Below are 17,487 nucleotides of genomic sequence, written 5' to 3'. Positions count from 1 at the left end.
TCTGAAGTCAGCAACAGTACAGAAAGGTGAAAGCAGCAGGAGTTCAGGACACGACAAGTGACTCAGCACTACATTTTTCAAATGTCAGTCTATTCATAACAGTAGGGCTGGTCTTAAACGAGCACTTCCCAAGGGCTTTTATAGACCTGTATTTCAGGTCCCTGGGCAGAGCTGCTCGCTCAAATGACACTCGTTTGGATGGGAGTCAATGCCCTCAGTTTCCAGTCCTCCAGCCCCAAGCAGGCAGCACAGTCTGCTGCACTCCACAACGCCCTGTGTCCCACTCAGGCCCTTGGTATGAACCCTGCAGAAAGCACTGAGAAGCCTGAGGCTGGTCCCGAGGCAGAGGGAAGGACCAGCACACAGCAGTACCTGAGCACCTGAGGCGTTCAAGAACTGTGGAGCTGCAACTCTACAATCCTATGCCTATGCTCCAGCGAGCTCAGCCACCATCCCTTGGAGCTATTCAGCCTAGAACATCCCAGGTATACGCACACCCACAGCATCTTTAGCATTGCCCCCATTCCGTCTCTTCCATTCCCAACTAACCCACACAGCACCACTTCCACAGAACTCAGCTCTTCAGGACCTTTTCCAAACCAAGGAAAGAAGGAAACTGAAGGCAGAAAAAACTACTGAACTCCTGCTGCTGTCTTTTAACTCCATCCTGTCATCTCTTATCGTCACTCCAACAGCAGGTATTTTCACAGGTGCCACTGAGTGCAGAGCTGACATCCTGGCCCAAATGCAGTATGTAACAAACCCCCGAGAAGAGTCCCACTGCATGTCATGCCACCAGCACTGCATATACAGTTAAACAAAGAAATGTGCCTCCACTTTGAGCCACTACCCTGGAAAGGAAAGGAGTAGGTCTTTGAAGGTAGCAGGGCTTCATTTCATGCAGAACAATAAAGAACCACAACAATAATAGGTGCTTACCCACTCTTTCTCAGTCTGCCCTTGAAGAATTTTAAAAGATTAAAGACATGGAAGTTGAGCTAGTTCAGAAAGTGCAGAATGTGTTAAAGACAGAAAGGATAATAATGGTTCATTTTACCAAGTTTATATGAGGAAGAGACCTGCCTCAGGATGAAATTTAAAGACAGGGAAAGAAAATCCTGCAGTCTTTACAGTAAAATCTTGTCCTTATGGAACAGTACACATGAAAATTAAGCTTCAACTTCGGAAAATAAAGGAGTTTCTTCTACTTGCCCTAAATTTCAAATCCATCAAACCAAAGATGCAATTGACCCAACGTACCTAGAAAATTAACAGTTCTCTTATGCCAGCCTTTGATGTTGCCCACCTGGAACAGGGAGCATCTCAGCACAGCAATTTTACCTTCCCAGAGTCCGACTCTAAGCTCCAAAAAAAATTGAACATGTTTACATCTGGCAGCTGAGGTGCTAACAAAAAGATTGTTATTACTTTACTCACTGTGGGCAGACTCAAATGAATTTTCCGATGAGATTTATGCTAGGAAGGAGAGTATACATCCTATGGAATGAAGGCAGCAGAAAAAATGGGAAGGGAAGACTGGATGAATGGAACATAGAAGCTCGTGAAACTGATGAGACAGAGCCAGTTGTCTAAACAGAGAAGGGCTTTAAGCAGGATATCAGAAAGATGCACTGAGCAAAAATAAATTCCACAAATGATTGCTTCCCTCCAACAGAAAGCAGACAGCCTGTAGCTCCAAAGGGAGTATTATTGTCTTATGTGCAATGTCTTTAGTTCCTAAACCTCAAAGTCATCCCCTCATGCAATGAACAATGCCAAAATTTCTAGCAATGAAAACACAGATGCAAAACCGAAGGGCAGCTACCCATCTTAAAACATCCAGCTACAAGAAATCTTTGGCTAAGTCCTGAATAGATAAAATTACAACAGCAGATTTGCCAATCGATAAACATTCAGTACTGGATGTAAAATCCAAATGCGTTCACTGCACAAGTACTGATACAAAGCAAGGCCTTTACCCCACCACATCACTGACATTCCATGGGCAGAGACCTTGCACTAAACCACCTCTACTATCACACTCAGGAAAAAAGCCTGTTCCTACTGTTCTTGTGTACCTTCCCCAGCTGTAGCTAGCACTCAGCATGTTTCTACTGTCAAACTTCCATTTGGTTTTCCAAATAAGCAAATAATTATTTGGAATTAGGTCCAAAAGAAAAAATAAAGCTCAGTGGACAAAAACCATACAACAAAAGGCATGTTTTCAGTGCAGGCAGCAAGAGGTAGAACCAAGATTTCCATTTCTTTTCAATTCCACTCGTCCATTCCTGATAACATTCTGGGTACAGAACCTTCATTTTTTAAAGCTTACTTTGAGCTCGCAGGACTGACGGCCTTGAAAAACATTACAAGACTGAGTGAATGTGACAGAGCTCACTGAAAAAAAAAAAAGGTGGAACACGGTGATATAACTTTCATATTGCCTTTTCAAAAAATAAATGCACAGTTATTTTCTTTGATTTTTTTGTTTTCCTAACTGAATCTAATTCTTCCAATTCAGTAGCATAACAGTTAGTGAAAAATAGGATCCTCAATTACTAAAGGCAAGAAACAAACTTTATTCTTAGCCATACTGGTTATAGCAATTTCCATAGTAATTATGTTATGCACATCATCTAACACCTTGTCTAGAGCAAATTCTCTACTTCATTTTAGTACCACTGTAGAAGGATATATTTAAGAAGTTGTAAGAAGGAAAGAATTGCCTTGGGGAGTCACACTTGCTACTGTGTTTTAAATTCGAAAACAATACTTCGAAGAAAACAGGCTTTCCTTTTAACGAGCAACATCAATTAACTGATAACAGGAAACAAAATAAGAATTTTCTAAATCAGTCTTCTTCCAAGAAGGGGCACGCAGTGCTTGTGCCCCCCCTCTGCTGACACCTAGGAATCACTGAACTTGTTAACCAGTTTTACTTAAATTCAGCAGAGTGAGATGTTCCAAAGATGCTGAGCTCTTGCAGCTTTGGTTAGAGAGAATGCTTATGGGAGGTGGGGTCTTATTAAAGCACACCAAGGAAACAGAAAAGCACTGTAAAACTTAGTAAGAGAAGATAATACATGCTGGGAAGAGAAATTCCTGTTCCTACCCTATGCAGATCTCTGTCATCTCATGTAATTCAGATAAGAAGTCAGGCAACCTCACACAAAAGTGTGTTTGTTACACCTAACTTAGCATCTAGTAAAGAATACAGAGAATGCAGGCAACAGACAATTCATGCTCTCAAGCTTGTAACTCTGACAATGATTTAATTAATACACTTGATGAGCCTTTGTCTTTTCCTAGCAATGCATGGGCTGAATGTGCACAGCTTCCACCTTGCTTTGTGGGGTTCTTGAATTATTCATCATTGCTTTTGGTCAACAGTTCCAAATAGCAGTGAAAAAAAGTATCCTGATGACTTGCATGAGAGCTGAGTTTTCTCAGTGCTTCCCAAGTGCTTGTCTGCAGCCTAATGGGGCTGTCAATGGAGAAAGCTTTTCCTGTTCTGTCTAATGAATGTGCATTTAATCAAGTTGTACTGAAATGCAAGCCAACTAGTAATGAATCAAAGTAATTTGTGATTACTGACCAGTGTGTAGTATCTCTTAATTTCAATCCACTTTTGCAGATTTGTGAAGATCCATCAAATAGTCCACTTTCCAATTCTGTATCTTTCCAATTTGGAGAGAAGGATGTTATATGGAACTGTACCAAAGGTCTGAGATGTCCAGATATCAGTGGCTCTGCTCTTGTCCACTGATGCAGTTACAGCATCATAAACAGCCACAATCCTTGGAGAGGACATGTTGATTTATCCCATTATTACCTCCATTTCTTCCATGTGCCTTAGTACAGCTTCCAGAAGGATTTGCTCCATCATCTTCCTCAGCATACAGGTAGGGCTAATAGGCTGGTGGTTCCCTGAGTCATCTTTTCCCCTCTTAAAAATGGGTGCAACACTGTCTTTTTTTTTTCCTGTCATCAGGGACCTCACCTGATCACCACGACTTTTCAGGTATCACTGACAGTAGCTTGGTAACTATGTCAGCCAATGCCCTCAGGAGTCTGGGATATATCTCATCAGGATCCATAGATTTATGGGTGCAAAGACTTATGCACGGCCACAGTCCTACAGAGAGACATCCTCAGAGAAGGATCCAGCAGAGAAGATGGGTACAGAGCCCAGATGTCCTGGCTCCCCGCCCCACATCTCTATGCCAGGCACACAGATGCTGCAGGTTTAAGCCTATCCATCTTCACGTCAGGTGTTACTTCAACTAACATCAAGTAAAGCTGCTGTGGAAATATCTCCCAAATTTCTCTACTTTTTTTGCCTTGTCAGTCTCATTAGAAAGCAGTCCACAAACTCTGGTGCACTGGGAGCATTCTGCTTGCTCCTTTTCTTCAGGCTTTTGCTTCATCTTGTTCTGCAGCACATAAACAAATCTCATCAGATTACAGGTGAGTATAAAACCACATATGTAGTACGGTCCTGCAGGGTGTTACACCTCCCCCAGCCCTCCCAGCCTCAGGCTGTCCATCCAGGATCATGCTAGACTGTTTCACACTTGGATAATTTAATTTAGTTTAAAACAGTCCTCGCAGCAAAACGTGACTTGGAAGAATCAGTCAGCACACTGCTGTCAGGAAGCTTACCTTAGGTAACTTCTATTACCAGGCTGCTTCCAAAAGACTCCAACAGCCAGCTGTGCATATGTAAGAGGAAGCCAGCATCCAGAGAAAGTGGTTAAAATCAGAGGGGAAGGTGAAGAGGAAAAACAGCAGGCAAAAAGAAGATGGTGGCTGAACATCCTACTTAGTTACAGGTCTACAAACACTCTTAGAAGTTCTCCGAGAGAACAGGTCACTGAGGGTTACGAAGAGGAAGAGAACTTGAGGAAAAAAATCAGTAACATGAAGGAGGGCTGTAATTTCTCCTAAAAAGAGAGCTCTGAATTTGATGGAGCTGCTGGAGCCAACACTACTCCCACAAGAACTTTTCTCCTTTCCTGTGGAGATCAAACAGGTTTGCAAAAGCTCTTCAGAACTCTTCTCACAATAAGGCACAACAATGTCTGAGGCACAAATAAGCCAGCATTAAGGTTGCCACAGCTTCCTTCGGAGATGTTACAGCTGGGATATTTCATTGGAGCTTGTAAGACAAAGGAGCCCAAATTAACGTAGGCAAAAGCACCAGGAACCAAGTGCCTTGTACTTCTCAAGTCTCCTTGGGGGAGGAATCCAATTAGTCATCCATAACGGGTCCAGCTAGGCTTTGCTCATGAAGAGCCTCAGTGAACTGGCCTGAATCCTGCAAGAACTCTCCTGGTGGAGACGTCTGCTGAAGCTGCAGGTGTTTTTCTTCTGCTGCTTCGTTTGCACTGACTCATTGTATTCCTCCCAAAAAAAGACACTGCCCAAACTCTCAGGTGGGAGTATGGCCCAGGGCCAGCAATGGAGGCTCTTCAGAAAAACCATAAATATCTTATGTCCAGACACAAGACGTTGCCCTCTTCAATCTTCACTAGCCAACACACAGCTCATCCTTTAAGCAGGATCTTAATGAATTACAGAAACTCATTCCATCCCTCTTGCTTTCTAAGTTCCTTATACAAGAAAATAAATAGAAATACAATCAACTTTTCTCCCCGCCTCATCCATTGCTTCCTTCTCACTCTTTCCTCAATCCTTTATATTTTATTTAAGCATTCCTCATGCAGAAATGGAAGTGACACTGGCAAAGAGGGATTGTGGTAGAAGCATGCTCAGGTGTCAAGGAAGCTCTCAGACTCTTTCATAACCCACCAGAAGGCAAACAAATGCCATGCAGACACGTACATGCTCTATGCAGTGCCAGACTGAGACCTGCAGAGTGCAGACCTCACTGCCACCAGCCCCACAGAGGGCAGAATATGCTAGGGCTCCTTACACTGCCTGGGCCCCACCACACCTCATACCTGGGCAAGAGGGAGAGCAGTCTCCAGAAGCAAGAAACCAGAGCAGTGGCAATAAAAGCTGACGGACGTGAAGGATCTCTGTGCTAGTTTGGAGACTATTTACTCCACAACTGCAGTTTAATACCTTCACAACAGCACTGTACCAAGTTATCATGGCCAACATTTAAGCAAATTCAATTGCTTATTTTCTGAAAAAAGTACTATTATCATGGTTCACTACGCAGAGACTGAAACATACATCCCCTAGGCTTCCCCATACACAAGAGGACTGAATACAAATGAATGCTTATGGTGAGGTCCCACACATCTACACAGGCACCATCATCTGAAGAAGCGATTCTCTGTTTTGATATTCTAGCAAATGTTCTCCCCCTAAAGTGCAGGAAAGACACATGCTGAGGAACTGGTATAGAGCATATGGTGCTGAAATAGCAAGCTGATAAGTCTTTAACAGCTTCTGACAGTGGTAAAAGATCGATTATTGCACCATAAATATTAAAAAGTTCCTCCAGCCTTTTGTTGCAATGAATGTATATTTAAACATCAGTGTCTCCGCTTAAGAGCAGTCGATTTGCCTTAGAATCTGAAAGTCATACAGACCCACAAAGTTAAACTAAGTACTCAATTGCTGCATGTTTACATCTCCAGCTGCTACAGAACAGGCCTAGCATTCACACCACAAATTCACGCCACCGAAAACACAGGCAATCTGAAACTGGCCTTTGGCTCCTTGTTAAAGGTAAAATGGAATCATCATAGCTCTCCTTTCTATGTAATTACAAAAGTTTACAGCAAAAAAATAACCAAAGACATCCTTAGCAAGTATTTGGCAAGAGGAGCTAATCTCCTAAAATGTCTGCAGCACCAGCTGAGATGCATAAGCACAAAGGGTTTTTTCCTCTGAATTTCTTCACCCATGAAATTTCTGCCAGGCAGAAGTGGCTATGTGGAGGAAGGGGGAGTGCACAGACACACACACATACTTTCTAGCCTTGATTTTAATCATTAAGCAAATTGGCAGCTCCCAACAGTTCTCTGTGGAAAGTCACTGGGGTTAAACAATTATGGTATATGATTGCTACTAAAATTAATAGTATACATGGCATTTTTATGGAGATTTAATGACAGAACCACAAGTAATGACCCACAGGTCCGGTTCAAAGGAGCACTAAATGAAAACTGACACCAAGATGCAGATCTTGGGTTTGGGTCCAGAGCTAAGATGTCCTATTATGGCTCTGAAATTATTCATTTAGATCCACTATTATTTAATGCTAACATACTCCAGCAGCACATCCACTTCTTGCTCTGGAAAGCTTCCCATCTAAGGGAACCTATCTGAACATGCCTCTACCTTTCAGTGAATGCCTGTCTCTGCTGACTGCTGTAGGTCAGGCTGTTAATGCTAGGCACTATTGGGATCAGTGGGACAATCCACCGATAGCAGTGGAGCTTAGGGCTCATTTGTGTGCCAATGGATTTGTGTACCAGTTTGTGTACCAACACTCAAAACCAATGGAAAAAAGGAAAACAGACACAAAGGGTAATGAGCTCATGAGTCCCAGCACTGCACTGGAGAAAAGCAGAGAGTAAGTTCATTGCTCTCAGGTCAGTGCATCATCTGCCAGGCCAAATTACTGCTTTACTTCTCACATTTCAAGACTTACCTACAGTCCAGATTCCCAGCATGTCCCGTGGGCTTGGTCAATCATACACACAGCAAGAAGACCTCATGCACAGATAGTGCTTTGCTAGTACATTTCTATCCACATTGGTGCTCTATGTATGGCCATAAAAGTGGTTTATTTAAAGACTCCTGCATGAGAATCTCATATTTTTCTCTCCTGACTGTTCTATCTGGAAAGAAACACATTGGCATTAAGTCTTGTTGCCTCTTCTCTATTTTTCACCTATACTTTCCCACATTTGTACTAACTGAACTTCTTCATTCTACTTCATTTTCTGTCACATTCAAGGTGCAGTGCTCAGGATGATGGCCATTCTCAATCAATTGGATTGTTTCACCCCATTTCAAATGAATAAATTCAGTTTCTCCTTTTCCCTGGGACATTTTGAGTACAGATCATTGGATAGCACAAGGACAATGCTACTGCTGACTTTTGCAGCTTAGCACTTAATGGCAGCTTTGTCCATCAGTCTTAAGCGTGCTCCCTTTCTTTCTTAGCAATCATACTTATGGTAGTTGGAAATGCCACCCTGAAGTTAGAGCCATCTGCTGCTCCTAAGCATCCTCATCTCTGCAGCCTTCTGTTTTTACCCTCACGTCAGTCCTGAGCCAAGGTTCAGATCTGTCCTAGCAGACTGCAGTGATAGCAATTTGGACTATTTTTGAATATCTTCACCAAACCCTGCCGAGAAAGTAGGTTTACACGGAAAAGTCAGAGTGCACACGTTTGAGGATAAGACCACAGCCATCAATGGGCCAAGCTAAACAAGAAAGGAACTTATAAAGCAAAGCTAAAAAATATAGCGATGCCCTTGGGAAGACAGTGGCAGGAGAAAGCAGAGTTTACACCTTCCTTCCAAACCTAAGATGTGCTGTCCATGCCATGTGTTACATGATGCTTCTGTTGCAGAAAGCACAGTAAGCGTGCCAGAGGGGACACCATCTGACTAACAGAGGGCCCAGCAGAAGAGAAGGGAGCCAATCTTCTCCAACCTGGGATGACCTTCTCCATGAAGGGGCTGTGCACAGCTGGTTAAGATCAGCCAGCCCAAAGGTGGGAAGGGTGTAATTAGCTGTCAACAAACAACTGCTTGTAGCAACTAGGGTGAGTTGTAAAACAAGCCTTCCCTTTAGTTACCAAATAAAGCAGGAAATGGAATAGCAGAGGGAGAAAGAAGAGCGAAGTCCCAACACACATTCAAAAAGTATAGGAAGAAGCAGTGGCAGCAAACATGGCTCCTGGTATCTGTGAAGCTGTCTGGGCCACACTTGTCCTCTTAAGACAAATTCTCATTTCTTAGATACTAGGCTTTTTCTTTTTTCCAGCCCCCTCTAACATTTGCATCATTTCTGAAAACAGTATGCTCGTCTTACTCAGGGTAATTTATTTCTGCAGCTTGGCAGCTTGGCTCTGCCTCAGTCCTAGGGGTATTTTAATTTGTTTGTTTGGGATTTTTAAAGAGGATTTTGTATTCACAAAATATCCCAGATTGACAGCTCCAATAAATGCAGGCTCCCATTGAGCAGAGTGCTGTGTTGGCCACAACAATGCAAGCATCCTGCACCCAGCCCCTTCTGCCCCCCAAGGAGGGCTGCAACACCCAGCAGAGCAGCAGGCCACACTGCTACCTGCTGCAGCAGGGCACCACTTCACTTTGGGAGCCAGGTCGACGAGGATGGCAGCCCCAAGGAAACCAAATGGAGATCACTCACTGTGAGCTGACACCCCAACCAGCAGACCTGCAAACCAGCACACCTGAATTGAAAAACCCATGAGTGTCAAACATCTCACAAGTTCTGCTGTAAATCAGGCAGATCCTGTGTTGATTAACCACCTGCTGTAATTTATGAGCAACAATAAATAAAATTAATCTTTGACACAGTTCAGCTTCCTTTGCAGTTAGCCACAGTGCAGTGGGAAGGGAATAAAACAGCTCAGAGCATGACACAGTAGGTGCTCAGAGCTTACAAAAGTCCCAGTTTTCATGCAATACATGAATTTACCAAGCATCACACTCAAAAGACAAAGCAAACCAAGATACATTAATCACAAATACACTTTAGTTTGCATTAGCCAACAGGCTTGATACAATAAACCCAAAAGGAGACAGACATTAGTTCAGGAACGTAATTTCATCTCTGCCCAAATGTTAACCCCCATTGAGTTTTATGCCCTAACATAATCATTCTATTTCATATCCCTTCTCACTGATATAATTTTCTACTACATTCATTTTCTTTACCATTTTTGATACCTTCATTACAATGTCCTCTGCACGCTGCTTCATAGATACAGCTCACTCCATATTCACTTCATACTCACACATATAATCTGAGTTATAATCTGAGTCTCTCTGTCTTTGTAGTTTCATTTTACTTACCAGTATGTGCTATAGAAGATATGTATTTCATCCATAAATTTCAGCATCAATGAAAAAATTACATGCTCTTTCTTTCTGGTTTGTTAATAACAGACTCATGTTTCCAAACCAAAGCCTATCACAGACCATGTGCTACCTGCACACAGGTATATTAAATAATGCTCAGCTGCGATTGTGTCTGCTGCTAAACTTGCTGGTAGTTGGGCTCACTGCATGCACCTTTATTACTCAAGCTAAGGAAACAGGGAGCTCTAATTGTGCAAAATATTAAGTGTCATTCCTTATCAGTGTACCTATGTCCCTAGAGGGATCAGGGACCAGGCCTGGAAAGCTGATCATAGAATCGTATACACAGAGGCCCAGCCAGCTAACTTTTACACATACTAACCATGCACAGTGCCAGCTTCTGGCACTGGCCCAGCCAAAGAGAACTCAGAATTATCAGTCTGCTGGTGAAACACTGCCCTGTGCAGCTCCCCAGCAATACTCAGTGCTGAAAACTCAGTGGAAGGGTTTTTGTTGGAAAACACTGCTTTGATCAAGAGCATTTATGTAACTTCAATCGTGGCATAACTTCTGACTCCAGCATATTGAAAAAATCTATTCTTGTTATTTGGAACATTTAATTCTCCATTCTGTATCTTTTACATTTGTCAAAAGGTCTTCACTTTCAGAATACATCATATCATAGTGAGAAAGTTTTCAATGTTTAAACATTTTCATTTCAAGCCTTAAATCATCGGTCATTTCTATATGAAGCAGCTTATTAAGATCACAGTATCTCATTCTGGGAAGATACCAACATAATTAATGATGCATTAACAGTGACTGTTAATAATCTGTCAAGCAACCCTGCCTAACAAACAACAAAATGAAAAATGAAAACAGAATTACAAGCAAAATAAGGTTTCATAAAAGCCTATTAGCTATAATTTTTAATTTGGTGATGAGTTAGCACCTTTAGCATATGCTGAAGGTCAGAGAGCTGTGTATGGCGGCAGGTGGAATAGGGGAGCGTGACTGGAGTTTGGCACTGCAATCCCTGAGAAAGTCAGGAGCATTTGAGTCAACTTGCCATTATCCTTGTGAACAGTCTCCCCACTGTTGGCAGGGATGTCTCTCATTAAAGATTGAAGACCATGATTTTTAGATTTCAAACCACCTGAACAACACAATTAACTTTGCATGAGCCAAAAGTAATCACTTTAAGATGGCTGCAGGGCATTCAGGTTTTTGCTTTGTGTTGTTTTTAAATAAGCCGTGCAAGCCATGCAAGGAAGGAATTAGTATCTCTGCCTTGAACCAGTCAGGTGAAGTGCAGCACCTGTTTGCTCAGACATTTCAGCCTCAATTGCAGGGCTACACCAGGCTGTGGACTTCAAGTGGGCATATGCAGAGGTGCTAATGCCATGGAAATCAGACTCTGTACGTCACTTAGGAAGGTAAGGGCAACACATACATTAAGGAAAAAACTCTGTGTACCACAACACTTATTTCTTGAAGGAATCTAAAATGTCAGGCGAAGGAGCCAACCACTTAATACAAAGCAGAGAAGATGAAACAGGCTAAGAGGGGGCTTTGAGAAACAAAGTTTCTTGAAAGCAGAGTACATTTAGAAGCTATACAAATATTAATCCTGGAAATGTCATGCAATGAGGTAGACACAAACTTTCAGGAGAAACCCGTTTCATCTAAAATACTCTCTAGTCAATGAATTCAAAATGCATCTCTTGAAACAAGTTTGATTGACTTAGGGCAGCCCAAAGAGAAGATTCAGTGATTAAAGCCTGGCTGTAATTAAGGGCAGAGGAACCAGGAACTTGCTCAGTGCTGTTCAGCAAGTCATTGTCCTGACCCCTAGGAGCCACTGGGGCCCGCAGCTCCGAGCATGTGGCACAGAACAAGCCCCAGATCATCAGACCCCAGCTACTCCTACCTGTTTCATGGCTGCTGTCAACAGCAGTGATAATGAAAAAGAGAAATCCATTTTGCCCAGAAGCAGTGTGGGACAAAGGAAAGAAATTTACAGTGACATATTTCAGCACTTCCAAAATGATATTTTGCCATGATATCCAGTTCTCAGGAAGTGTCAAAATATTTGGTAGCAGTCTGATTCAAACTGACACAAAATATGATTAAAAAAAAAGCTGTTTTTCAACATGGAAAATCTGCCTTTTGGCCAGCTCTAACTGATAGCCCCGTGTCAGCACAGTAAGAAGCCAACCATGTGTTTCTCCCTTCTTATTTTCCCCATTACTGCACTGCACAACTGTAAGAACAAGGAGGTTGCTTGCCTGTTAGATCTCATCTGGTTGATAGGAAACATTTTCAATCAGCAGAATTAGCAGTCAGTCAAGTCCTCTTCCACCATCATAGCAGAAAATGCAAAAGGCTCAGATTTATTTTGTAGCTTTATAGCAGCTAGGCTACCTTCAGAGATTTATGTCTTCCTTTTATGCTTTACAGCAGTCCTTGTAGTATTAGTAATATCATCTAGGCAGAAGCAATAAATGCCAGGACCCTTTACCACATGCAACTCTGTCCAGCACCAAATCAAGTTTCTCAGGTGAAATATAGATTTGAGAAAGAAGTGGCTTGAGGAGCGGAATCGAATTCATCTCAGTTATACTCATGCCACCAATGTCAATATATTACATCTCTACTGGGCTAAACCAAATGTTTCTTCTGAAAGACACAAGAGCGTAAGAGCAGCTATGGATCTGAAACTAGACCAATACAGAACTCTGTATCTATTTTTAATGCTACATAATTTTATACTTTCTAACTCTGATTCAGACTTTTTTATTAAAAAATAAAAATAAAAAACAAGTAATAATAATTTCTCTCCTTTTTATTCAAGGCTATCTAGAAGATTTAACAAAACCCTAGGAAATGCGTATAGGGGATGAATAACAGACTGATTTTAATCTTTAATCTTAGTCAATGAAAAGATTTCAGACAAAAGACCGCAGATAACTAACAGTCTTTTCAATCCCTGTCTCCAATTCTCCAGATCTTGTGGGAGAATTAAATGTGAATTACAGCCACAGTCTGGTGATTCACACTGCTATTACTCTCCAGTGCTGTCCAGTTACTCGTTTCCTAATACCCCTCATCACACTCAAAAAGTTAAATCACTCACTCCTTAACACACAAGTCTAGGGGGGACCAGAAGTTCAGAACACCTCTAGACAAATACATTTATTAACATATTCTTCATTTCTTTGTCAACACCTAAGTTAAAAGGTACTGGTTGCCAAAAAGTTCATGAAAACGGAGTCCCAGGAAGGATGCCTTCCAAATGGTGAAACTGTGAGCCTGCCTTGTTACACTAACCACGTGATGAACAACAGCAGCTGGCTGCAGACCGAGGGCCATGGAGGCCCAGGTGGGCACATCCCCTACGCAGCCAAACTTCACATCACACGTGCACCGTGGGCTGGAGAACTTTGGTGAAGATATTCTGGTGGCCATGTAAGAGCGAAGAGGTGCCCGCAGCCACAGCCACCAGGCTCATGTTCCCCAAAGCCCAGCCCCACGCGCTGCCTTGCAGCCAAGCCTTTGAGTGCAGGGAAACGCTCAAAAGTGAGTGCTTCTGATGCCTGAGGCAAGGACCAGCCACACTGCATGCTCCCAAGAGCCTTCACTTTGAACCCATGGGCATCGAGAAGCAGTGCTTTGCCTGTTCTCTGAGCAGCAAAGACCGGGAGATCACAGTCAGAATTCATTGCCTTGTAGAGACGATTAGTGACAATGATTTATGGCTTAATAGCGAATTCCCCATGAGTACTTAATAATACAGATTAAACCCTAATAAATGTGTTTCCTGCAGGTTTAAGTGACTAACTCTATGATCTATTAGACTTGTCTCATTATATACATAATTTTTCTTGGTAACCGTGGAAATTTCTAAAGAATTGTCAGCATCTGCCCCCAGACTATTAACAAACCTATTTTTTACGAGTGGAATTTTTTACAAATTAATTCCAGACTTGAGAATAGAAGTGCTGAATTCCATATTCTCTTGTCTGTTAGAAACACTCAACGTCAATGCAAGCATTAAGAGAATTAAATGTTAAAAACTCTACATACGTTATAACGAATCACATCAAGCTGCACTTTTATACTTTATTCTCTAGCTATTTTATCTCTTTCAGTTATAAATTCACAGCACATAACATACACTGTGTAATTCCTCCCAGATCCTAATAGTGATATGTGTTGATTACCAAAGGAAAATTTCAACATACAGATGCTTTTAGTTAGCATCTGTCACAAACTCCAAGGATTAGTGGATCTGGTGCTGCGTAACAGGTCCAAACTTCACAAAGCTGTGCTAATGTTTTGATCAGTCTGGAGCAAAAGGGTATTTAAGAGTCTGTCTGACAGCTAGAGGGAGGGAAATAATCACTTTGAATGAAAAATCCAAATTCACTCAACCGGCAATGAAATTGCACTGAATATTGATTCAAGGCTTTAATAAGCTCAGGAGTTCAAAGCAAGCACTGGAAGGCAAATATCCCCTCCTCTTCTGTCAGACAAATCCGCAGTACTACCACAAGGTAGGATCTCACTTCGTTCTAAATATATAGGGTTATAAAAGAAGTCTGAAAGCAGTCCTGCAATCTCTCTCTACTCTGCCTGCCCCCCACTTTTTTTGTTTTAAAGCTGACAAGTTTAACATTAGCTACATTTTAGCCCATAGAGCAGCACTTTAAAGTGACTCAAATTTAAATGAATAGATTTCTATCTCCCTTTGATTTGCAGAAATTATGCAATTCCCTTTTTTTTGTTTTTCCTTCCTCTAAAACAGACTAATCTGAGATCAACATTCAGCTCAAACTCAGCCTTCCTCCTCCCAGCCATGACAACACACAGAGCCTGCTTTGCAGAGCATTTCAGACACAGCCACACTGGAACAGAGTTAATCGTGAGCAACAGAAGGGGATCCCAACACTCACATAGATCACATACCAACCTGTCTTTCCATGGGAGACAGTAGGACAGGCTATGCCAAGAAAGAGAAGTAGAAAAGTGCTTTGGGTGAGAGTTTTGCCTAACTAAGGAGTTGCTCACATGACACAATGATCCAAGGAGAACTTCCAGTGATTTGTCTTCTAGCTGCAAATCACAGGCAGCAGGGTATGGGGAGCTCTTTCCTCCCTGCTCTCATGCCCTGTGACACTGTGTCTGTCAACAACCTGAAAGTCAATGTCCCTAAAAAGATCAGTGACCCCTGAGCACATCTCCGAGGGGATGAAACCTCAGCAATATGCCATGTAATTATGTGATGCTTTAGGCACTGAAAAGCTTTTGCTCCCATACCTTCCTTAGCCTAGTGTAAAAGCTCTGTATGATAACAAATGCCTCATTGTTCTCTTCCACAAGGGAGATAAAAAAACAGATGGTTTCAAAGGGAAAACGAGTCCTGTTACAGCTCTGCCCAAATCCAGCCAGGTGTGACAAGGTCACGATTTCAACAGATCATCTGAGCACAGCAGAACTGCTGCCTTCCCTTCCCTCCTGCAGCAAAACGTCTGATTGTTTTCTTTTGGCAAAATATTAAATCCCAAAGCTTGATCTCTATGGGAAACACACTGTGGCTGTCATTAGAGGCTCTCTGATCTCCAGGAAAGAGAGAGATAAGAGCAGAAAATATCTGGATTTACGTGTTTGTCATCAGAACATCGTTTTTATGTGTTATCAAAAAAAAGAGGTCAGATTAGTTCTACTACTCTCTTCAGCTCAAGTTCAGAAAACAAAATCCACACTAAGTGTAAACAAAATAACCCTTCCTTCATTCTTTAAGGGACTAAATAGATATACAAAAATGCTTTACACACCTGAAGGCAGCAGCCCTGGCAGCCGACCACCACCCATTTTCCTGCAGCTGAACATCGCATGGATCACTTGCTGCTGTACAAACACAGATCTTTATCCATATCTACACAAACCTCAGAAAGGAGGGGTGGAAGGTACACATGGTGGAGCAGCATGAAGATTTCCTCGGTATGGATTTCCTCTAATGTGACCCAGAAGACTCACATTAGAACAGATAACTGCCAAGTCTTTACAATGCACAGCATCCCTACATATTCTGCATCTGCAGTGGTACTGGGAAGGCAGTGTGTGAGTACTGCATTGTACCAGTGCACGTGACCATGTCCCCAAAACGCTCCCTGGCAGGTTTATGTTTACTAATAACCACATGAACTACATTAGCACAACCATGAGACCTCAGCAGCTCTGCTCCAGAACTAGCATCAGAACCTCCGCTGGCAAATATTGTCTGTTGCTAAAAGGTGGGTGAAGTTCTTTGCAAAAGCACTATTTAAACTCTTCCTAGCTGTAGCTGGACTACTGGATTTCATGGTCACTAGCTTGCCCCTGTGTCTGGGTAGGCACCGTGGTACTTTGCTGTCTGTATGCAGAGCTGGGCATTTTAACAAAGCTTTACACTACAACAAAAAACATCTGACCACAGTCAGCAGAAAAACCATCAGTAGAGAGAGATCCTCTGTACCAAAAGATTTGGGACTGGGGATTTGGTCTGGTGAATGTTGGTGACTCCGGGCTGGAAAAGGAGGAGGCCCTTCCCACTATGGCATCTTCATTCTCTGGGAAGTTCTGGAGCTGACATGCCTGTCCCACTTCTGATACCTTCTGTCCACCACATGTGGCAGTCAGCACATTTTACCCAGCAGAATTCAAGCTCTGCTAATGCAAGACAACCACACCTTTAAATTCAGGGAGTTCCAGGCTTGGGGCTGGCTGCCAGCATTGCCCTCTCTCCGCACAGCACAACACATCTCTAAGCCCAGCTCCCAGTATGTTTATTGTTCTAACTTACAGCCCTTTGTGCCTCAAGGACATCACAACACAGGGCAAGTGAGGAGAAAGAATCTGTGATTCTGTGAAAGGCCTATTGAATCATGTCTTCTTTTGTGCACTGAAACAGGATATTAATTATCACAGTACAGACTGTGATAAAGGGCTGAAAGGGACAGTTGGCTTATTGTGATCCATTCTCTGCCTCTATTTGTACCTTTCTTCATCTGAACAAACTGACTCAACAGCAATCAAACTCTGGGAGGGCTGAGACATCTTTTGGGTGCACTGGCCCTAATCCAGCAGTACCACAAAGCACTGCCATGGCAAATTGACACCTATGGACGTGCCTTGTTCCTGGTGAACAGCAAGGCACGCAGCATGTTGCAGACCACATATGCTCTCTCCAGATAGATCAGTACAGTCACTGGGAAAAAAAAAACAACACTTGGCAAATCCCTGGATGCAGCCAAATATCAGGGTAACAATGAATGGAAAGCACTGCCCACAAAAGGCAGTAAGCATGCTTTCCCCTATGTGTCTGCTAAAAGAGAGTAAACGAAATTACTGCAGGGACAGTCACAGGTTAAACCTCACAGGCACCTCAGGACATGACTGCACCTTCTGC

This window comes from Cyrtonyx montezumae, unplaced genomic scaffold (genome assembly GCF_038088225.1).
Source record: "Cyrtonyx montezumae isolate F1298 unplaced genomic scaffold, pur_monq_1.0 scaffold_11, whole genome shotgun sequence".
In the NCBI taxonomy this organism is placed as follows: domain Eukaryota; kingdom Metazoa; phylum Chordata; class Aves; order Galliformes; family Odontophoridae; genus Cyrtonyx; species Cyrtonyx montezumae.
This window is presented reverse-complemented; position numbering follows the sequence as displayed.